The following is a 24,442-nucleotide window of genomic DNA, read 5'->3' as shown; positions in this document are numbered from 1 at the left end:
TATTATTCTATGATTATTTTTTTTTTCTGTGTGGGTTTTCAACAAATCTTCTGTAAAAAAAAAAAGCAGCGAATTTAAAAGTTTCCTGTTCAAATATGTCCAACAATTCTGGGTGAGGCAGCTGTAGCCCCGGCCTCACCAGCGTCTCACATACTGACTGTAGCAGTAGCTGGTGCATGAGCTGTATTGTTTCGGTCTTTCTATCATCATAAAAGACACTTTATTTTCAAATTACCTAATTTGCTTATCTCTTGCCATCTGTCTGATTCCATTAGTGCCAGTTTGTTACTCATTTAGTCTTTTTATCCGACAGACAGTCCGCTTGCTGTACCGCAGTATGCATGCCACGAGGCAGAGGGCGCTAGTGAGCCAGGAGTATGTGACCCCGCTGCTAAAGAATAATAGAATTAGCAGCAGCAAGTTAAGTGCAGCTGTCCAGTTATTCTTCAATGCTGTTTAACATCAATTTCTAAATGGAGGATTTAGTTTTTAAATCCCTAAACTGAAGAAAATGTTTAGACACATTTCTGGTAGTGATCTCCACTGAGACAGAGAGACTTTTAACACTGAAGAAAGAAAAGGAAGACTTCTACAAACATGCTCATGTGTTTCTTCAGAAGGAGCAGCGCACAGACTTCATTCATAAGTAAAAGTGAGTCAATAACAACAATTTTCTTATTTTTTTTTCTATGCTACACTTTGTAAACTGAAGAAAAATACTGAAGTGAAATTTTAAATGAAATGCTTTAACTGGTGTCAATCAAATGGCGAATAAGCTGCTCTGTAGGGTTCATAAGTTTGCAAATCTGACTGACGACGTCAGTGCCTCACCAGCCGTGAACCTCACCGCACGTTACTGATTTCAATGATCTCCTGCTAGTTTACAGCCTCTCACAACCCCAATCTAACACTATCAGTGCAACAATAACGGCGAACAATATCAGGGCTGTCCAGTTTTTAGCCAGATACTACCTTGGATGAAGAAAGCAAAGACGTTAATGGATATAGTGGATACAAGTGGATGCATAGGAATAGAGTGGAGCAGGGTTCTTGTGGCTTGCCGTAGTAATTTGTATGTCATACTTAGAAGCTTTTTGTCCTGATTCACTACAATTTGAATAAAAAAAATACTCAAACACAATTTTAAGATTAATTTTCTCTATGTATGTCCTGAATCATATAAAAAAAGAACACACATATGTTAAAATATTGACACAATATTGGTCTTTGGGGTGACCAATATTCTTTCTACCTATAGGAAAATGTATGTTTTCTCCTAACACTTTTCCTTTGCAGCCCTGCCTTGACTTAACTTAACCCCACTGGGCTGCAGGATGTCGGGGCGTGTCACAGCCAATGCCAATGAGTCGGGTTTTGCAACAGCATTAATTCAAGTATTGATCATGCAGATGTTAAGATCGAGTAAAAGAAGAGAAGGAAACAAAGATAAGTTAAAATAGATTTTGTCAGAAAGCAATATTTCACTCAGGAAACAAAAACAACACTCAACTGAGAGCACTCACAGACTGGCACACACTTTTTCAACTCCCAAGGACAAACGCGTCATACATATAAACGGCACAGGAGTGTTTCAAAGCATCACTAATGCTTTCTAACCCTGTCTTACCTACACAAATGAACCGGACTCAGCACACACACGCACATACCAAACCACCACCACCACACTCATTTCATCTGAAGCACAGCGGGCCTTTGGATGCCGATCCATAAACATTGATTCACACTTCAACAGCTCTTATTCATTTATCTATTTACTCATTCATCCGTTTATACGTTTCATGTCAAAGAAGTGCCAGCTGCTGTGGCTGAAGTCTGGTAATTGATTGACTTGTGTTGGATTTTCATTATTATTTATTTTTCACTTGGTGGACACAAAAATGTCTGCTGCTGTTTGCTGGAAACTTTGCAGAGAGATATTGGAAGGCCTATTTTATTCGTCCATCAATCCAAAGAAAGAAAAAAGGCTTCTCCCTTTTGTCTGCCCTTATAATAGACTGAGGTATCGACGTCTTGCAGTCTCACTGTAACTTTCAGTCATTGGTGCAATTTTTTTTCTAATAAAACTAGATCAGAATGCTGGTTTTACAGTAATTTGAGGGGGAAAAAATAGCCGCTTGGCAAGCACATCACATTACAAATTCAACAGTTACATCTCTTGCACACACAAGCTAACAATCATGGTGAAAGCCTCACCAAGCCAGCCATGGTGTCTGGGTGGCAGACAGGCTTCAGAGACAACAACAGTGAAAATTAAATTCCATTGAAGGCTAATTACATTTCCAACCTCTGCTGAGTCTCACTGCTATTGAGACAGTCAGGGAAATCTGCCGCAACTGTTCCATCGCAGAAATTGATAGTGAAACACAATACAGCATAAATTATTGAGCTTGATCACCAAGACGCAGGCTCTAAAAGAGACAACGAGAGGCTCAACGACACACGATGCAGCCCAGGACAGTGAGGAGCGCAGCAAAGCCCGGGACAAAACAGTGAGACGGACAAGCGAGCAGTAAAACGTGAAAGGCTGGTGTGGGGGCATCAGAGAACAATGTTTCTGCCTTTCTACCATGCAAATTTTCCTGACATTTCATGGGTAGTATTGTTTTGCCGCAACCGTTGGTGGGTAAGTGCATGAGGTGAGTGGGGGTTAAGTGTTGCACGGGCTGTACGGAACATGCGACAACTCATCACACGCATCCCCACATTAACCAATCGCTTAGTGTCGAACTCATCCAAACAAGGTTTAGCTTTTTGTCTTTTGAAGCAAATGAGCCACCTGCATCACCAGAGAAAGAAAGCAAGAATAAATCATCTTGCTGCTTTCAGGTAACTGCTCCTTTAATCGAGCTCTGGCATCGTTTAGTGTTCCTCTACCAACCAATGTGAAGATGCTCATTTATTACATGAGACAAAATGGCTCCCACTTTTAGCATCGCAACAAGGCAGGATTTATTGAGGCATATAAAGGAGATACTTTAAAAAAATAAAAAGTGTGAGTCGCAACTTAAACTCATCCTGGATCTTCAGATTTTGTGTTTTAAACTCATTTAAAGTCTTTGTATACATATTTTTAAATAAAATGTTAATAATCATAATTTTTTCTTTCAAAATGATTTCCTATTTTTGAATTTCTTTAACCCAAAATACCCAAAACAAATTAGTATATTTTCCATGTCATATCTATGCAATTCTTTATTATTATTATTATTGCAATGCAATGAGATTTCCTTAATTACATCTGTACATGTTCATTTACACCTAACCTAGGCACTTGTGCCATCGATATGTGAACAACTGATATTTGCTGCCAGTAATTCTTTTGTTCATTAAAAGTGACATCTCCATAATAGGACAGCAACAGCATCATTAATTGGACTAAACTGATTTGAATCGTTATAAATTAGACTGCTTATGACTGGACCTGAATTAATCTATCTCTGCAAAAGGTCCTGAAATTATTTTTGCCGTGAACTGTGGCTGCGCGAAAGAAAACTGATATTTGGAATGAAAACTGTAATCGTTTGAAGGCGATACAGCAGTCATGAAATTTGTGAAATATAATAAAACTGGTTTGGTTTCTTAAAGGATTGTTATTTTAGGGATATTGAGTTAACAAAAAAAAAAGTTTCACAAGTGAATGGGAAAAGGCTCGACTCAAAATGGAGACCATGACATTTAGGAAAGCAGCAGATGCAGAGTTTTCAGGTAAAGCTCAGAAAATCTTCATGCAGGCTGGTATTTTCTGAGTATGAGCACGGAGATTTGAGAGAGCAACAGCACAATACTGGGGTGGGAAAGCAAAGAATCCTGCCTTTTAAATTGAAAAAAGCAAACTCTTAATTAAAAATAGCAATATACCCCCTGTAGGAGCCATAATTTAATAGAGTTTATTCCTAACCAATAACCCAAACCTTAATTTTTCTACAGTGATGACAAAAGGGACTACAGGACTTGTTTGAAAAAAAAAACAAAAATACAGACATTACTGTTTATTATTACACTGCATATTAAGTAAGGAGTCCACATGTAGGTGCCATAATGTACCAAAGACACAAAAGAGATGCTCATCTGCAGTATCCGTTTGTAATGATGTAGAGACAACAACAGACTGACACGTGAAGATAGATGTTCAAACACCACCCGCCTCCTTTTCCCTATTTACATTCATTTCACATTTAGCTCAAAATTCGCAGTTATTTTACAGTCGGTTCATGTCCAAGCTGGCACTCAAATTCAACCACTTGTGCATGCAATCGGTATTCATAGGTCAGTGTAGTTAAAACTGACACTTTCTGTCAACACACCCATCACTAACCCCCATTACTCACTCACTTAGTCTCTTCCATCATGCCCCGGTCATTCTTCTGTGGTCACACGTGTGTCCCCCGCACCATCTACGGGAATATATGTGACTATGCACCGGCGCGCTTGTTTGATTAGCAGTTTGTTCACCGGCTCAGGCCTTATCTTGTTAACACAATTCCATTCATTTGACATTTATTCTCTGACCCAGCCACTTGTGCTCTCATCTGGTTTTTGGATCTTTGCCTCAACGCTTCAGTTTCATGCTTTCTTTCATCTACTGACTCCTTCTCTCTGCCTCTTCCGTTTTTGCATGTCTCTGTCACGCACTTCTCCAGTTCGTCCCACCTACTAATTAACCTCCTGGATGAAGGAGACCCACACCTTTCTGTTCAGCCTCCATAACTCTCTCCAGTCCAGACCGTTACCTCCTCCTCTGAATAAATTGCTTTTATCTCAATATTAGATTTAAGAGCTTCTTTAAGTGTTAATTAGGTTGTCATCCATGCAGCCAAAATCAGAGGCTTGATAAATAAAAGGCTTGTTTCTGTTGGCTACCCCTTTGCTGTGTTTAAATAGGTGACAGTGGAGTGCATTCTAAGCACACCCGATCGATGCCAGAACCCCTGGGGTCCCCTGAAATGGTGAACAGAGACAAAGCTTAGCACTCAATAATAAAACAAGGATGGACAGTTTGCTCTCTGTTTTGAGAAGAGCACTCTCACTTGGCTTGTGCTCCATTTCCTCATTTTTTTTCTCCCCGTCTGCCCGTGAAGATGGCCTTTTTCAACTCACCAGTTAGCTGAATTGCATAAATCTGAAGCCTTTATATACGCGCACATCACACAGGAGCTTAAGCTGTTGTGCCAATGAATGAAATCGGCAACTGTTCTTATCTCCAGTTTCCAACCAACACACTCAGGACTTCCTAAGAATCCTGTCAGAGACCACTATGGCCAATTTGCTACTCTGCCTTATCTCTGCTCTGGTGTTAGACTTGAAACAGGTTCTGTTACACCCCATACTGGATCACCAGAATTCACTAGACGCTAACAAATAAGAACACACAACCACATAAGCATACCGCCACTGTTTTATACATCTCGCCTGAACTTTTCCACAGCTCCACATCTCATCTTACCTTGCATCTTCTTCCATTCCCAAACATGGAAGCTGAAACACCTTGCGATGACAGTTTAAAGGTCCTCCTCTCTGTCTGTGATTCTTTTGCCTCCCTTTGATTTTCTGTCCATCAAAGGGGCGTGGATTAGTGCTCTCTTGTTTATCTGCTCGTCAGTTTTATCTATCTATCACTAAGCCATCCGCTGTGAGGCAGCGGCCTCAGCAGTGCATTAATCCCCTATCAGCCAGCCAGCCATCCATCACCCTGCTGTCTATCATGTCAGATCCATCATCCGCCCATCTGTCTCACACTGCCCATGCTCCGAGATGATCTCCTCAGAGAGCCCCACCAGCGAGTCACACGGGGTGGAGGGGACAGCAGGGCAGGAGAAAATTAGAGGGAAATGCAAAAACAGAAAACAGGGGAGAGTAAGAGAAGATTATACCCCGCTCCTCCTTTTCCTCTCCCTTACTCAGCGTCTGTTCTGCAGAAAACCCTCTCTCTGTGTTTCAATGTGCTTATTAGGTGTTGCATTTGTTTCCATGTAATTTGTTTGTTTTCCTCACCTCTCACCTGCTAATTCTACCCAGCGGAACAAGTGCCAGTGGAGGGAGAGACGACTGCAAGGGACATGGGTCATAAATCCCATATTAAACCCTGATGTAATGAGAAACCCTAACCCCTCCGTCTCCAGCATGTTCGAGCAGAGAAGGGATATTGTTCAAAGCCTCCAGCTTTAAAACAGCTCAATATCTGGGTTCATCAAGGGTCGTTTGTATTTTCATCCATATCTGCTTGCATCAGAAGGTGAAACTGGGGGGTGTGGGGGCACATGGGCTGGGAGAAGGTGATCGCAGGGTAAATGTAAGTACACTTGCAGAGGAAGAGAGGTGCACACAGGTGCATGTAGGAGCAGAGTGCAGAGGCAAAACGTGGTGTAAACAGGTATGGATTAGGGGAGACAGAAGGTACGTCTGCATTTAGGTCTGTAAACTGCAAATGTTAGGTGGGCAAACAGACGTTTATTTGGGATGAAGACTATTAGAAAAGTTCAAAATTGGCGGTTAATCCTGTGTGTTCAAGACAAAGATTATAGTAAATTGGAATTTTTAAATAAAATAAAATAAAATACAACTTTAAATGCTTTTAAAACATAAAGTTGAACAATTTTATGATGCAAAGCAGCCAAAAAAATCAATTTTTGGAATCAAAAGACAAATAAGAGTTGGGATAATAAATGTTCAAAGCCACTAACACCTGTTTCTTTTTTCTCAGTTTACCTCGGTTTCTAACTAAAATGAGTGCTGGTAAATTTCTTAAGACATAATGTAATTTGACAAAAATTACATGTTAAAAACGGCATAAAATACAAGCATGAAAGACCAAAAGCTTTTTCATAAATAAGCCCATAGGGATCCCTTCCGTGATATGTTTAGTCATACGTCTTACTGTGTAATAGAATGCATGGCATAAATGTCACTGGAATACAGAATGCTGACCTTTGTATTTGTTTAAAAAATATGATAATTATGACCCAAGCTGCAGCACATGACATATGATTAAATAAACACGCAGTGAGACAGCTTTAATTTCTGCCGTCATACATAAAATTACATGGAGCGGTAGACCCTCGGATACCTTTTTTTTGCACTTCTTTGGTTTTGCTCCTTTTGTATTCACCCTACATTACAGTGTTGATCATTTTCCTTTGTAGGGTGAAGTTGTTGGATTGAACTGATTTTCAGAGTTCATGGAACCAGTGATGTTAATGGGAATCATTTAAAACTAGGGCTGCACAATCTTTCTCATTAGTGATCAAAATTGCAATGACGATATGACTTGTGATACATAAAAAATAGCAAAACAAAATAACAAATAAAATATAATTTCCATTTCACTGCAACTGTTTTATTTAAATAAAAGTCAACATAATTTAAAATGTACTCCAAATGATCCTCGTCTAAAAAGGAGGCGCACATGTAACATTAAAAGGGTGCATCCGATTGGTCAAATGAGTAAAGAGCTCTATTTGATTTATTAAATACTTCAAGCTGCCATGAGATTGTATTAGGATGTGTGTAAAAATGTCTGGTATTTATTTATTATAGTTTACCGCGTCTTTTGCGATGTGTATCACACAGGGTGATATTGCAATAATGAATTTGCAGTTTATTATGCTGGCCTATTGAAAACAAAAAAGTTAGGGAGTAATTATCTTTTATCATGATTATTTAAAGTAATTTAATTGATGACTATTTCTTATGGACAATGCAGATTTCTAGCAAAGAAAACGGGTTCTCTTTCTGCAAAAACTAGAAAAATATGATTTCTAACAAGCAGTGGTTATAATAGAAAGGCATAATGTATGTTTTAATAATCCATAATGTTCATCTCATTCTAAAATTATGGTTTGAAAGCTTCCTTAGACAAAAAAAGAAGAATAGAAGCATTCATCCATTAATTATCTTCCCTGCTTTGTTCTAGTTTCTTAGCTTGTTAGAGCCTTACTCAACTGTCTTTGGTTAAAAACATTCTGGACAAGTTTCTAGTCGGGGCAACATAGAGATTTACCAACTCGCACACACTTAGTTCTAAGGAACAATTTAAAAAATGTCAATTAACCAATTTGTGAGGAAAAAGAGAAGAATAAAGGAAGGAAGGGAGAAAGGAAAAAGACGATGCCAATCAGGAGAGAGCGCTCACATAAAAATCCACAAAGACAGCTGAAATGCAAACAAGGAGCGTCTAGGTTTGAGGCTCCACAACAACATGTAGACCCGTGAAGGTACCCAAAAAAATTACATTTACAACAGCAACTTGATGATAAAAAAACTGAATTTGGACTTGATAGGTGTGTGCAGCTATGTAATATCACTATTTGGTCTTTTTATTGTAACAATTTATTCTTCACCCTCTTTCTCATTTTCTTTTCTTAACAAAGCACAAAGAAAAAAAAAGAAAAGTGGTCTTTAGGTTTGGCATGCTTACATTTTCTTGTTACGTTTTAAGAAAGTAGTCATCATATAAGCAGGTTTTTTGATCAAGTAATCTTTTTCGTGCACAGTGGAGCCTAAAAACCTCATAAAATGTGCAGGAGTTTTCACTGTATAGACACAGGTATCTAATTAACCAGCAGGGATTCTGTGCAATGCATTCTGGTACATATGGACTTGAAGAAAGTAGACATTTGAGGTTTCTACTTTCATCCATAATGAGTCTAAACAAACAATTGCTGTTCTTCCAGAGGCTGCAGAATCAGATGCGACAGCTGTCAGAAAGCATCCAAAGTTAGCTCTAATTAGAGAATGGCTCTCCCTCTTCCATGCTGACATAAACTCCTCAATCGCAACTGCGTTGCTGCACTGTTCTAATCTTACAAAATTTGATGTGCATGTACGGCACAGGCTGCCATAAAAAAAAAAAAAAAAAGACAACTTCGCTGGTCGACTCTTGCGATTTACCATTTATGTTTGGAATGGGCTTGCAGGGAGTGTTTGTCCAGGTTAATATGTGCATGCATGCTCGCAAGCACACGCTGAACACATGTGCACATGGTTTGTCGCATTCTGACAAACAGTGGAAGCATGCTTTGGCACATGCAGAAAAGAAGAGGAATAAATTCACATTACCGCCTTCCACTAAGTGGGTGACAGCTTTTGATCATAACAAGGCTACAGAAACACGGATACACAAAAAAAACACCTGCTCAGGCCCATAAACACAAAGCCACAGCACATTTTTACTAGGTACTGAATTAATCAGGTCTTAGACAAATAGCTGAATAAATACTGTAGATAACCAAATCAATATTGTACACTCAATTCATTTGAGTTCACAGAGATGTCAAATTCCACATAGTTCTATAGCACACTGATTAAACCGGTACCACATTAATTCAGTAAATCAATAAAACCAATCTGTCAAATAAATCAAGTTGCATGGATGACTGGAGCCAATTGGAGGGCAAGAACACATTAAAATTCCCTTGCTCCAACTGCATATCTATGTCAAGCAGGCCGTATACTGATTTGCTGTGTGGATTCCACAATTTGTTGAAAGAAAATGATTAATCCACAAAACAATAACCAGGGTGCCAAGAAGGCACATGGTAATTCTATAATGATCAAAGATTCAATTAAATCCTCTCCCATTCTGCTCCCTAAATGCCTCTGTGGCAGCAGAAATGTGTCTAAGCCTGCTTCTGGTGGCCAGTTTATGTTACGATGAGACTTCACTGCATTTTCCGGCAGTTGAGGAGCCCGGAGGTTAAGATGCGGTCCAATAAACGTCTTTTGTGGTCACATGATGCAATAACATGTTGCTCAGGTTCATACGCCATTATCAATTGAGAAGCACAAATGGTATGATGGTGATCGTTACAGGATTATGAGCATATTTATATTCTGGCAGAGCTGTCGATACGTTCATTTACAGACATAGCCTTCGCCATCCTTCATGCTGCGTTTTGTGGTTTCTCTTATCAAGACTTGGTCCTAAAAATACGTGTTTCCAGTTGCTACAAAGCTGCAGAATTACAGTGAAAATGCACATAAAAATGTTGACGTCTCTACAGAGGTTTTGCTGAGTATGCACTGTCAATTTTAATGGCATTTTACTCAACAACATTAGAATTGCTTCTGTGTGTGCAAGCTGGCTGTTTTTCATTTTTACAGAAGAATACAAAAATTTCTTCATTTACCTTGTTGACATGAGATATTGAAACCTCAATCCTATCTCCATGCTAAAGGAAGAAAGGGTACTATAATTTTTCAGTGCTGCATATCCTTCAATAGCTTCTCAGCTTGTCCTGCATTTTACAACTCACAGTCTCACTGTTTATATTCACTCCCAAATGCCACGTCCAACCACAGGAGGCATTTTTATAAACCCACTGCAGACAATTTGCTCATGATTCATTGGTAAATAACATAGTAAGCCAATGGTGGGCTAATAAAGATAGTGGCGCACTTAGGGGTTAAAAAACAGGAAAGTATTTATCAAATTGTGCCTTTTTTGTCTTGATGCAGTGGTGCCAGCAAATGAATGCAATAAAAATAAGTTTTACTAACCTTTCCAGTTTTCTCTAAATTTACAAGCACGTGTGTTAATGAAGTTACACATCTGCACTGTAGCACCTCTTTTCATAAAAAGCCCCATACTGACTTGATTTCATCAGCCGAATATTAAAATTTGAATTGGTGTCATGTCTCTAAGCAGCTTTTTCCCTCAAGCTGAGCTTACTGTACCGTGCTCTCTGCAGAACACAGATGGGAATGATGCATTTGCTGCATGAGTACAAAGGCTAACGCCGTGAGACCAGTATAGTGGTGGACAGATTAAAATAACCCAAGCAGAAAGGTTAATATGATGCTGCACTCATTCACTTATGTGCGCAATCTCAGAAAGGTAAATCCATGATACAGCAAATGTGAGGGATATTTTCCAGCGGCTTGTGTCCGTGTGTGCAAAGAAGCAGAGGGCGTGTAGATTGGAAAGGCGCAGCACTAGGTAGTCTCAGGTGAGGCATGCAAAGTCCCAACATAATTATAATCCTTAATTAATCCACCCTACATGTGCTCTCTCCATTGAACTCCCTCAAAGTTCATTGCTCTTAATGTTTATAGACTTGTTCCATCCTCACACACTCCACCCCACTTTGTCAAATCCACCTGGTCGTAGTGCAAAACGTTGCTGTTTTTGCAACCGTCTACAAAAAAATATGTGCGCCTCCAAACCCTTCACCCGAAACCCAGCGCCCCTCGTTTCCCCCCCAGCCGCCACTTTGTCTCACTTCTCTTTACCTGTTTTCCTCTAACTACCGTCCTGGCAAACAAGAAAACAAGCAGTTTCTTTTGCTCCTGCCCCTCTTCTCACAGCTCACTAGTGTGGCGCGCAAGATGCACAAACATGAACGGACTCACAACGGTCCAACACCACATACTCCGCGGGGAGTGCCCGTGACACAAACATGAACCCGTCAGCCATCTTTGCTGGAGAGACTCAGGTGAATCTCAGGTCAACATCACTTTCTATGAACATCTCTCTAATTCAGCCGTCTGGCCAAAATTGCCAGCAAGACAGACAATGTTGACTATTAGAGTAATTGAGACTGAAGAGTCAGAAACAGGCATTATTATGTGTTATGAGAATTAAGGAGTAAAAAAAGGAAGCACAGGAGTCTTGCAGAGGCTGATAAAGAGTCTGCACGTGGCACTAAGCTGAAGGTAATGAGGATAAAGGTGTCAGTATTGACACTGGTAGAATAAAAGCACCTGATGTAAGGAGGAGCGACAACCCCTCCCGCCATTACAAACTCTCCACTTGGTTTGGTGGAGCCAATTAGAAGAGCTCATCTGCCACTCCAAGAGGGTGCCCTCTATCAAGCTATCAGAAAAAACATAAGGATTGATTGGATAAGCTATTAGGTCAATTGATCCCTGTTTCCTTTCATCTGTTGCTTTTTTTAGATGGACAGGTTGGATGTGGAAAACAGCTCCAATTACCTGAGGACAAGACTTTAGCTCCCAGATGGACCTACTCTTCCTCCTTTTTCTACGTTGCTCATTCCTCTCCCTTTGGCTCCTTCAGGGAATTACATCCTGGTGTAAAATTTTGTTTTAAATTACTCTGGAGCCTGCTCGTTTCCTGTAGATCAGGCACACATTTCAGTGTCAATGCGTTTTTCTGATTGCAACCGTAATTTAGCTAATTACGGATACATATTTACCAAACTTATTCTGGCGGTGTTAAAAGCATTGTGTCATTATGTATGCCATGGCAAAAGCTGTTCCTTTAAATGCCAAACAACCTGCAGGGCAAGATTACACTGATTGGTGATCATTATTCTCAAGTGTCTTCAAAATCGCATCTTGCCACCGGGGCTTGAAGACCTATGAAACACGTGTTAGGAAATGACAACGGTAAGAACAGATAACCTATGTTTTGAAGCTGCTTCTAACAACATGAATGGAAAAACCAGAAAGGCTCTAAGGGGTTATCAAAGTGAATCATTAAGGAAGCTCCGATAACCAAGTGGTGGGGGCATTTTCTCTTCATAGATCCTCTTGAGTGCAACAAAAAAAGGCAAAAAAAAAGCACAAAATGAGTAAAAAATAGCTGAGAATATTACACAAAGTGGATGTGATTTGATTGTTTTGAACACCGATCCAAAGCCCTTTCACCTGGCCGGACCGGCGTACAACTGAATGAAATGCAAGTGATGATGATCGGTTGCATTGATTGTGCATCACTGCGTCTTTTTACTGCTCTGCACCAAGTTGTCTCACAGTCAATAGACACAACCAAAATACACCAGGCACTCAATCCAGTGTGCTGCAACATGGGCCAATCCAGCTAATTTAACACCCACTCCATTTATGAAAAAGAGTCCTCATCGATTTTTTTTTTTTTTTTTTTTTTCTGTTCATGCGCTCTTGTTCCTCCTGTTCATTTTAGCCATGCCGGCGCCTACACACGCTCAAGGCTGGCAGCACTAAATTAAATTAGTGTGTGGTAGGGTTCCTGTAAGACTGCCTTCTCAAAACCCACACCTTCAGACTTTCTACAAATGCAACAAAGACCTATGGTGCACGCTGCACCACAAGTGCATGGATGCATCTCAGAGCATTCGAAAAGCCAAACACTTTAAAATGAAAATAGAATGACCGCCACTTTCTTAGCTCATCATTACAACAAAAATACTTTTTATCTACTGTCTTTAGTGCAGATCTGCATCCTAAAACTCCACTCTGCTCTTCATTTTTTCTTCTTTCCATTTCCTCGTCTTTTGCTTTTATTTCCAATCCATTTCTGCGTATTTATGTCTCCAAAATGTAATCTAGCATTTTGGGGGACAAGAGCCAACCCAGTACAAATAGCCTTAGTAAACATAATAGGGTATTTTTGATTGCAATAATGAGTCCAGCAACAGCTGTTAAAAACCATTTCCAGCATGTTTTGTTGCTGGTGGTAAAACATTGAACCACAATAACTGTCATTATAATCATAATGGCGTTCCTGTCAGAGTGAGTCTTATCAACCTGGTGACAACCACCCAAGTGCCCCTGGCAGGTAAAAAGTGCAGCGTGTAAAAGGGAAAGGGTGAGGGACCACGCTCCACACAATGCCAGGTTTTTAGGTCAGCGCAGAGAAAAAAATTAATAAATAAATGTCCGACAGAGACGGAGCAGTTTGACATTACAAAAAAAGGGCACGAAAGACCACTCTTTGCCCACGCACAAGGGCTACACAGGTACAAACCACCTCATGGGAGACCATAAAAATAGTCTCCAGTGCCATGTATTTTACTGTATAAAAAAATAAAAAATCTATCCCAAAGAGATGGAATCGGATGAAGAAAGCTCTCTAATCAAGAACTAAAATGATAGACAGCAGTGATTTTGGGTGGACAAATGAGATTACAAAGAAAGGTCAAATATACACGGCCAGATCCAATTCAATTTTGCAAAGGTTTTTTTTTTTTTTTTTCCTTACAGTTACAAATGCTCTAAGACTAAGATCAAATCTGTGTGGACACGATAACTCCGGATAAAATCTGCTGTTTTTTGGACAACAATATGATGGGGACTGGCAGATGAGCACGCCAGGCTCATGGCTCTAATCGGATATCATATTTGGAGACCTTTTATCATCAAAAGGGAACTCTGAGATTAATCCTACCAACAAAATGTAATGCAGTTCCACAAGCAAAAATCCCTTCTTCAAATTGTCTCCGACCAAACAACCTTGTAAAAATAGTTTGTTTTTGTTTTTTTGCAGTTTAGATTGTTGTGTGATACTTGGAAAAGAAGATTGAAAACCTTAAAATTCAATTAAAATGGTAAAAGTCTTGATTGTGTGAAACACCATGAAATTATTTCAAGAATTGAGAACTCTGGTCAAACACTTTCTGTAAAAAAAAAAAAACAGTTAAGTTAAAAGATTATATAATTTGGAAGGATTTTTAGTATTTTTGTTATCAATTCAGTTTATTCTTAAAAATTTCCTATATAATATTTTCCTTTTTATTCTTTTTCCTACTTATTAAAACATTGTTTCGTGTTGTTCTTCAAAACTTCCATGGTAGCGTTGTAAATGTTCGTTTGACAATAGACAACAACTTTTTGTAATAAAAAAAATAAATAAAATAAAAGATGGTATTTAACTAGATCAAATCATTTTTCATGTGCCTGTCTCATTTTCAGCATTTTTTTTTTTTTGCAATAAATAAAATATCTTCTATACAAATAAATGAAACTAAAAAATATCCACTCTTTGAAAATCAAGTAAATTATTATTTTGTTCAATAGATGCAATATCTGTGCGGCGATTTTGTGAAATTCATATCAGGGCTCGTCTCTCTGCTTATTTTCTATTAACATATTCATTTAGTCAGCCTTGTGAAGGAGCTGAAGGGGGTACATAAATATTGCATAAAGGAGAGAAACAAAATGCAAAATAAAATGCAGGAGTACCCATGATGAGAACTATATTCCATTTGTCCTACTATAATACACGTTTTCACATATATGCACGCACGTGTTTTGCGTCAAACTTTTACATTGCATGTGTGGGAAATGTAAATTTTTTAATTAAATGCTGTAGGAAAGAAAAGTCTTGAGTAATTTGGTTGCTGCAAACATTAGCTGGGAGGTTTTGAGAAAAACTGTTTCATTGCAGCTGGTTCTTTCAGCAGAATATTATGTTAATCAAATCTGACACCAACCCTGCAAAACCTTCAAACATTCACAATAGAAATAAACCAAATTATTAGTAACTTATTAAATGCCTGATGATAATCAATGCTATGATGAAATATGATTATCATTCAAGCACTGAAAGCAGAGAATAATTTTCTGATGGTGATGTGACACACAGACAAGGGGGAAATAAATCCTTCTCTCTTTCTGGGGAGTGTGTTTGGCAGTAAACCAATTCTGGGCCTGGCTTCTTGAATGCCCAGATAACACAATCAGACAGTTGCAATATTGCTGTTTTACCACCTGAAGAATTTGAATTCAGCCCCTTCAGAAAAGTAGAGATTGGCAATTCTACCCCCAAAAATATGCAAGACAAAGCAGCACTCATGCAAGAATGAGCCAAAGGCTCATATGTTGGAGAAAAAAAGCAGTTATTGAAGTCTTCCTGATAGGATTCCACTTTTGCCACGATAACGCACAAAGGCGAATGTTTAATTTCATCCATCACCACTACAACATAGGCAGTTGATGCTATCTTAGTAAACACTTTGATATTAAATTGGGAATTAGTTGCTGCAGTTTAATGAACCCACTATTTTTTTTTTTTTTTAGTGACAAGAACCCCAAAACATTAAATCTGATTAAATAGACGTGTTGGGACAGAGCTCCAAGGTTCAAGATACAGAAGCAATTTGTAAAAACTGTAATCTAATTTGAATTTCAGATAAGCTAGGAGTCCTTTAAGCCTCCTGAAGCTCTTTTCAGAGAACTCTAAACTCTAAAAGAAGCCTACCTATAAGTAATGATTTGAGGAGAGGCAGGATTAATGGTACAGGATTGGGACAGTAAACACTGAATGCTCAATTCATATAGTACAGATAATAATGATCTATTTTTAAGCTCAGAGATCATGTGAGTATTCACTAAAACTGCCAAAATGTGTCTGTGCACAGGCCAAGGCAAGGGTCCAATTCCCAGACTGGACTTTTCTCTTTTTTATTCAAAGAGCCAGAGCATATTTAAATACACAGATCGCTGCTGACGCACCAGTAAATATAAACTCCATCTCCGTCAAACAATAAAATAGAAAATTTTAAAAATCCCATCACATGCCTGAACGCCTCATGAAGGTTGATCCAGGACGCCTGGTTTGTGAATAATCCCTCCATATTTACGCTCATTTGGTATTACGCATTTACAGCGCATTTTGTCTAAAATAAAATAAAACATGTCCCTCGTTCTTACCTCGAATCCTCCGATCTCCCCTTCTCTTGACCGCTCAGTGTGTCTCGTTCATTCTGCTTTTTCCTCCTCACTTGCCTCCTTCTCTCCCCCTCTGGTGTGACTCTTTCTCTTCTCCGGTACCGTCTTCGTGCAGATGCATAAGAATTAAAAATTAATAGGCTGCAATCTTAAAGACGAATCGACGACAAAAAGATAAAAAAAATAGAAAAAAAGGTGGATAAAGTGGAGGCAAAATACACCCGACTAAAACAGCGACAAAGGCAGCGGTGGATGGACAATCCTCACGGACAAACCCGATTATCCGGGAAATTCGCCCGTGTGGGGATCAAAATAAATAACAGCATCGTCCTGGGTGGAAAAAGTAACGGGACGCAAAAAGATGGGGACAACTGAAGCAGGCAGAGGAAACAGAAGTTTGGATCGTGCTGCCTGTCCGTCGCTGGTTAGACACGCAGCATGTGAACAAATGTTCCTCCCTCGCCAAAACATGCGAGCTAAATCAGACTCCTGAATGTCTGATGCTCCTCTGCTCGCGCGTTATCCTCAGCATGGTCTTCTCTCCGTCATGCAGCTCGAAGCCACACAGTAAACGGAGGAGAGCAGGCAGGACATGCATATGCGGTTATCCTGTGCGCCCTGACGCGCAGAGCGGATCACTGGTGTCTTTTCGGTTTTTTGTCGCAAGCGGTGCGCTGCGCTCTCTCATCAGGACCACTGACGCGGTAGCATCAGGCTCATTACGCCATTTGGCATCTTTGCTTTTAACACAAAGTCTGGCAGCCCAAAGATTGTTGGGGGACGGTTTCTATATGGAAGCCCAACTCTTGAGGATAATTTCCTCCCGCCCACACGTTGTCTTGGTATGCCACCTTTCTTTAATTGCCTTAACCACGTGATCTCCAAAGGTGGGGTTCAGGAACCTCTATGGGTCCTTAAGTGGAGCGCCGTGATTGGCTTGCATCAGGACCACTGATGCAATTCTTCAACAGGAACATGAAAACTTGATTCACATATTAATTCATCTCTGTCATTTCTGACCCATTTAGCACATTTTCTGAAAATCAAGATTTTCACATAAAAATCTTCTGTTTCTATTATGTGATTACTTATTACCGTGCTTCATGAAACGTTGTGGCTGACATCAGTGTGTTGCTGAATCTTGCTTAGGAGCTTATTATTCATGAAAAAGGAAGAAGATTTGTTCTACATTTTATTGAATGAATGAACTACTGAGGCTAAAATGCCTAAAACTCAGTTTAATAGAATCTTTCAGCAACAAGTCATGTGGACTGACAAACTCACATCAGTTAAATTTCTCTGGGCTCTCCCAAGTTTCTGATTTGGCCTGCAGCGCTTTAGATAATATTTATGTATTACAAAGCTCTGATCCTGAGCATTTACACTGTCTTCAGAGTTCCAGTTTCCTGGTTTGCATACAGATTTGTTTTTCCTTCGGATGACAAGATTAAGTGAAGCAATAATATGAATTATTACTCCATTTGACATAAAGGTTGTTATTGAGTGAGGGGGGAAAGTAAAACATATATTGTTAAAATGTAAAGTCTTCATAAATCAGCTCCTGGGAGGAGAAACAGTCTTGGAGTGACAATGAATAATATTTGGCAAAGCAGGAATTTCTGTAAATGGAACTCCAGGTAGATTTGTTTGTAATTGATCACCCTTAATGCGATCTTTATTTGTCAACAGGTATTTAAAAGAATTAATGGGTTTTGTGACTTAATTTAATGTATTCACTGCATTTTTATGACAAACTGTTAATTTACATACTGCCTCACATCACTGTTACACGTCGCACGGCTTTATTGACTCGTGCCCTTATTTAACCTCAAGTTACAGCGAGTTCACTACGTGAGCAAAATGAGAAGTATTGCAATACAACCTGATAAAATTTTGAACATTTATGCATCATTATTAGATTTATGTATAATAATTATGTCTTTTACTGACATTTTCATTAATATTAGGTCTGCTTGTTATCTTTAGAATAGCTAGCTGTTCTCTAATGTATATAAAAACATCACATCTTATCTAACTCAGTTTCTATGAAAATAAAAGTACCAGAAAAACCTTCACAGGCCCTTATTTTTCAACATTTCTGTACCGATTGATTTTACACTTCAGGCTGTAAATCCGGCAAAAATTCCTAACCCTCATTTGTTTAAAATGTTCACATCAGATCAGGGAGATGATAATTCTGGATTAATTTAGGCAGTCTTTTGTCTCCAGGTGCACAAAGGGTGAGCTATGCTGCCAAACGAAATTATTCTGCTTTCACATCACATGCAGTAATTGCACCAATGCACAGTGCATGTTGCAATTTTTTCTCTCAACTTGGAAAATGATTTTGTCAGTTTCTATTATGTTAAGTAATGTTACATTCAACTGAAAAGCCAGTACATGCCTTTGCCACTTAGCCTCTGTCACGGAGCACCTACCATGTTATGCAGCTCTCAAATCTAGTCAATTGACCTTCATGGGTTGCCTTACTTATAGTGTCAATAAACAGGCATAATGTACTTTGCTCACAGTGGAGGTCCTAGTTTCAGTATCGGATGCTTGTCATGAAAAGTTACAGTGCGATTTCAAAAATAAAAATTCTACGTCATCCTTGTTGTTAATATTGCAATTGGAACCACTAGTCGGAGCAGTTAACAATCAATTTCTAGTCTCTTAGCAACAATACTTATGACCACAAATCTGCTGATTGGCTCAGACTAAACTAGAGTGACATCTCGATTTCTTCATTCTTTCAAAGTCAGATTTTTCTATTTAAATGTGTAATATATGCTTTTCTAAGAAAAAAGCAAACTAAATATTTTTATTTAATTATAATAATTGATATATAAACTTCTCTTGTTTGTCTTCTTTTGTTTTGATTGCTTGAAATAAGCAAATTCCAAATTCTCCCAACACAGGACACACCCCCTTTAGGTAAATGATGAAATATCTCCTTGTTCCGGTCGTCCATCAGTCTGGATGAATTAAATACTTTAAAGAATAAATCACCACTGCTCAAAAGTCATTATTTTCTTTCTTTCTTCACATTCGTTCAATCATGATTACTCTGTCTGGAAACTATAAATAAGCAAAACAACTAAATAAGCAAAGCAGACGAGAAATTAATAATTAATAAAATGGGCATTCAGGTTTTTTTGACACCACATCATAATTCCATCTCAAGAAAAATGATTTGGATGGGTGTTGATGATTACGGTCACTAAAGTGCCTGAGTGTCCCTCTGTCGAAGAAGATTTACAGTCAGTGTGGCCGTGCTATTATTCTGCAAATGTCAGTCATTGTTAGAAACATGCTTTTATTAACTTGTGTTCGATGTCACATGTATTTTCCTACTATGTCAACGTCTTCCTCACTAATGAAGAGCATCAGTGCGCTTGATAGTATGACTGTTGCCTGCTTCCTCCTGAAAATAGCTTCTTACAGCTGGAATATTTTATTTTCGTCTACCTCATGTTTGATTAATGCCAATTTTTGCAATTCATAACTCATGTTTATGCGGCACCATTATTTATGTAACACCTTACCCAATTTGCAATTATCTGCAATTTTTTTTCACACTTGAATAGCTTTTTTGTTTTGCACATTTTGACAAATTGCTTTGTTTACCACAAAAGTGAATTTTCTATTTTGCAGGACTTTTCTTTCAAACTTTGAAATGAAAAAAAAAAAAAAATCAGGTGAATGATCTTTGCATGGCTTCCAGTTTGTTCTGAACTTTTCGACTTCAGGCTTATTGAGTAGATTGTGAGTAAAATGTGCACGACATGATATCAAAATGCACATGAATTAGATTTTACCTGCATGTCCTGCATTTCCAGAAAAAGGCCTGTAGGCGTGGACATTAAACTGAACAGCATGTAAGAAAATTGTGTGATTTTTCTATTTTTCTCAAAGCTGAAAGGGGAGGGCCATATGAAAGGAGTTAACAAAATGAAAACAGATATCCACATGTAGGGTCTGCAGAGCATTTGTGTAATTTTTTTAAAGCAACCTCTGACCCCCAAAGCGCTTTCCCAACACTCTCCCCCATCAGGATGTGCAGAGTAAATGTAGCTTTTTGAACATTTTAAAAGACCGCATCCATAAAGACACCCCTACCACCCCACTCCTCTCAATCTGGCTCTCTTTTTCTCTTTTTCAATTGCTGCGTCTCTGTGTCTCCCTTTTCCGTTTGCGATATGACAGAGTCCATTATCTGCTCTTAGTACTAATTGGTGTATTAACGCCATGCTGCGGGTGACACAGTGAGACATAGGAAGGGAGAGCCCAATAGAAAGAGAAAGAGTGAGAGAGGCAGATGCAGGATGAATATGGATGAGGCAAAGGTTGGGCTGGAGCAAGGCTCTGGGGGAGGCAGGAACAGAGTGAAAGAGAATAGGAGGCCAAGGTAAATCTTTTCAGCCGCACAAGTGGTTAAGAGCAGCATGGTAAAAAGACGAGTGAAGGGAAAAAATAATCCATCCTGTAATGGCTTGTGTGTGTTTTTTTTTTTCCGGTTGGCCCTCCCTGTATCCCTTTCTACCATGCTTTCACAGTCACCACTTTCAACCCAATTATCCACTCTGCCTGGCGCCACTGACAACATATGGAAATGTAAATTACAGCCAAGATGTTTTTTTTTTTTTTTTTTGAAGATGTTGAAGGTAAGCAGCTCTTGAGCCTGGGAAGAGTAGGAGGAAAAAACGTAAGACATGACTAACAAGTGAAACTGAAGGGCTGCCTTTAGTCCAAATAGCTTGTCAGTATTGCTACACTATCAAGCCCACAAATCGAAGAAAAATTAGTAGACTGTAGCTGATTTATGTTCTAGTAAGGATAGGGTAAGTGGTTTCTACAGTCCATTTGTTGACAGTTGATATAAAAGCTTAAGATTGTAATTACTAAGCATACCACATTTTAGAACGGGGTACAAAAATTTAGAGTTAAAAACACTCTCTGAGATAAATTGCAGAATGAGCAGCATTGGCTTCTTTTGAATCAATAAAAACAAAGGATCAGAAGTCCTGAGGGAAAAATGATCAAAGATGGTCACTCGGCCTGCAGAAGGTGGAAAAAAAAAATTCTGTCATGACTATCGACTTTCAGTGATTCGTGCATTTTTAGAAGCGTGCATCTTCAGATGCTGTGCGTATCTTCAGACACTCTGCATAAAGATGATGAACAACTGAGTATTTAAAATCGGAATGCCGTCAAAATATTTTACCATCATTTTTCTTTCATTTTGTTAGATTAGCAGTTTATAAAAACAGATCAGAAGATCTCAGTTCTGTTTTTTTTAAATGTCGTCAAGCTTCAAAATATCTAAAAAATCTTAAAACTTCAAGCTTGGTAGATTAAAGGATTCGTTACCAACATGATCTAATATAAAATTTTCCAATATCTTACTGAAGATGGGATATATTGGTCAAAAGCAGCTGATCTTATCCTCAGTTACAGAATTTGATTTGTAATATCACAGCTGTGTGGTGTTTACAGCCTGAACTGTCCAATAATAGCTCATGCAACCCCATGTAATGAGAAATTATTGAACTAATCTAACTTAAATGTGTGTTTAAGGCGATAAAAAGCGTTAACAAAACATTTTCAATGCTACAACAGTATATTTGACTTAATTTGAACACATTTTTATGGATCAACAACAGCGATAAAACATACAAAAGCTGTTTTTCACTATAATTTAAGAAAACAAATTGCTGTAAAATATAAGATTGAGGCATTTTAGTGAACAAAGAAACAGATTTTTCTCTCTTCCATATTTAGACATATTCTTTGGCACACACTCCGTGCCCAATCCGCAGGTTGAGTCGGAGTAAATGTGAAGATCCAGTCAGCGCTGTTGCATTCCAGTGGTACACATTCTCGGTGCTTGAGGGGCTTTTCAAACCAGGGCCAGGTTGTATGCCCTCCGGCTGCTGAATAGCTGCTGAATAGCTGCTGAAGCACAGGATACAGAGATCAAAGCCGCTCATCTGCTCTCATGCATGTGACACTGAGACACGTACACGCTGATTATTCAGATAAGCAAATCTTCAGGGGTGGAGGCAAACTGGAGGGGAGTGTTTTGTTCATTATCATTAAGATCTGGCTTCTCCTCTGTTCACCTCTCCTCTCTCCACATGCTCATATTTCGCCCCCGCAGTGCTGATGAAGCCAACTTCTCAAATCTGCAATTTGCTCAATTATTTTCAATTATCCCACCATTGCAGCTTCTATCATTCCCCTCAGTTCAATTTTGAACAAAAATCACTTGTTGATTGACAGCAAAGGCCAATTAGAGGCAAAAGGAAAACTTTAACCCCTAAAGTAATTACTGCTGATTGGTGTCACACAGGCATTTTTAAAGCCCCCCCAAAATGAGTGAGCTGAAACATGGTTTTTGGCATGTAGCAAACAGCCTTTCCAGGAGGAGAATTGCTGCTACTTCTTCAACGGGCTGCAGTTCAGGTTATTGGGAAGTTGCAAAGATGTTCACAGGTGATTTAACAACATTACTTTAAGATTTCTAAACATGCCCAAAGAAGCATATTTTTTCTGTGAGTGCTTTAAGACACAGAGTTCAGAGTATGAATTTCTATCAACTGAGAGCTCTTCATCTTTGTGCCTTTAGCACATTAACTTCAAGGTACCTCCATCTCAAAGCTTTAGAAAAACTAGTCAGCAGTAGATATGGGAATCGATGATGAACTGCCGCTGAGTCTGACAAAGAGACTCACAAATGCAATATACTTTCAGTCTTTTTTATCTTTAGCTGTTTCTTTGGTGGCTAATCCATTTGTTATTATTTTTTATTTAACACTTGGTAGCAAAACGCCTAAATACGACCTCGCTGATTTTTTTCCCCGTCGAGAAAAATACCTATAGAACAGCTGCATTGCGCACACAGATATTGGGCTCTCTGTCTGTTCAATACAGGCAATGATCAAGAGTTCACAAGTTTTGATAAACACTAAGCTCTTATCAACTTCTGTTGCTTTATTAACTTAACCAAAACGAGTTTGCAATATTGAATGGCAGTGCTGTGCAGGTCGATGCCTTTATTCACAGGACCACCCGTGGGTACAATTCCTCAGATCAGTTTAGCTGTGCCTTCTCATAATTAAAGTTTGGAAAACACAAACTATCCCTCTGTTCAACAGTATGCCTCATGCACATACATCATCATGTCAGAATGCCCTGACATTTAAAACTGAACCGATGACAAAGTTAATTACAATATTATTTTAAAAATATAAATAAATTACATTTTCTTTCATTTGACGTTCAATTCAATTCTTAAAACAAAAATCCTAATTTAACGTTGCTATTTTCTTTTGTTTTGTACATTAAAAAAAACGAAGCCGATTAAATTAGGTTTTAATTGAGAAAAGAAATTTAATAAAGTTTTTTCATGTTTAATAAATCCTGCAAGGAAGTTGATGAGTGTATGTAACTTGTCATCAGTGTCTTGTTTTTGTTTTTTTGTTTTTTTTTCAGTACAATCTTTTAATTTTCAAATTATATTTCCCTGATGTAATTATGACAAAAAAGACCTCACATGTACTTTTCTGCTGTTGCAGTGAAGTTAAAAGTTTGATTTGTTTTTTAAAGACCCGCTTCAAGGAAAAAAAAAAAATTTTCTTGTTTTTTTATGTTCTTGTTGCATTTTTTAGCATACTTAAAGAAAGTTGAGCTTAAAATTGCTTATTTGAGTTTTTTTCTTTCAAAATGCGGTGATTTAGGAGCAAAAAATATATATATATAGTTGGAAAAGCTTGTAACAGGGATGATGCATGTACTTCTTTTTTTCCAATATTGCTCGCTATTATTGTTGCACTGCTATTGTTGGTTGAGGCTATGAGGGGCCGTAAGCTAGTGGGGGCAAATATGATGGGAAGAGTCAGAGGCTCTAAAGATCCTTCCCACAACTCAGAAGTGAATTTCAAATGAACTTCTACCACTTTGGAGAAACGATCTCCTAGAAAATGAAACAGATTTTTTGGTTTAGCCTAAAAACTGCATTATCATGATCATAGGA

At 38.6% G+C, this 24,442-nt stretch overlaps 1 protein-coding gene across 3 annotated transcripts in view; it reads right to left on the bottom strand.

Annotated features, from left to right (window-relative positions):
- adgrl1a (adhesion G protein-coupled receptor L1a) overlaps positions 1 to 17,228 on the bottom strand; it is a 97,480-nt gene extending 80,252 nt beyond the window's left edge. The window contains exon 1 of one of the 3 annotated variants that reach the window (XM_024271711.2): positions 16,390 to 17,228. The gene's annotated coding sequence lies outside the window, so the exon portion shown is untranslated. The remainder of the gene's footprint in view (positions 1 to 16,389) is intronic. The other 2 variants (XM_024271709.2, XM_024271710.2) reach the window with 2 other exon arrangements.
- Positions 17,229 to 24,442: the final 7,214 nt, after the last annotated feature.

This window comes from Oryzias melastigma, linkage group LG8, assembly GCF_002922805.2.
Source record: "Oryzias melastigma strain HK-1 linkage group LG8, ASM292280v2, whole genome shotgun sequence".
Lineage (NCBI taxonomy): Eukaryota > Metazoa > Chordata > Actinopteri > Beloniformes > Adrianichthyidae > Oryzias > Oryzias melastigma.
The sequence above is the reverse complement of the archived record's forward strand: the minus strand, read 5'-3'. Positions and strand labels throughout refer to the sequence as shown.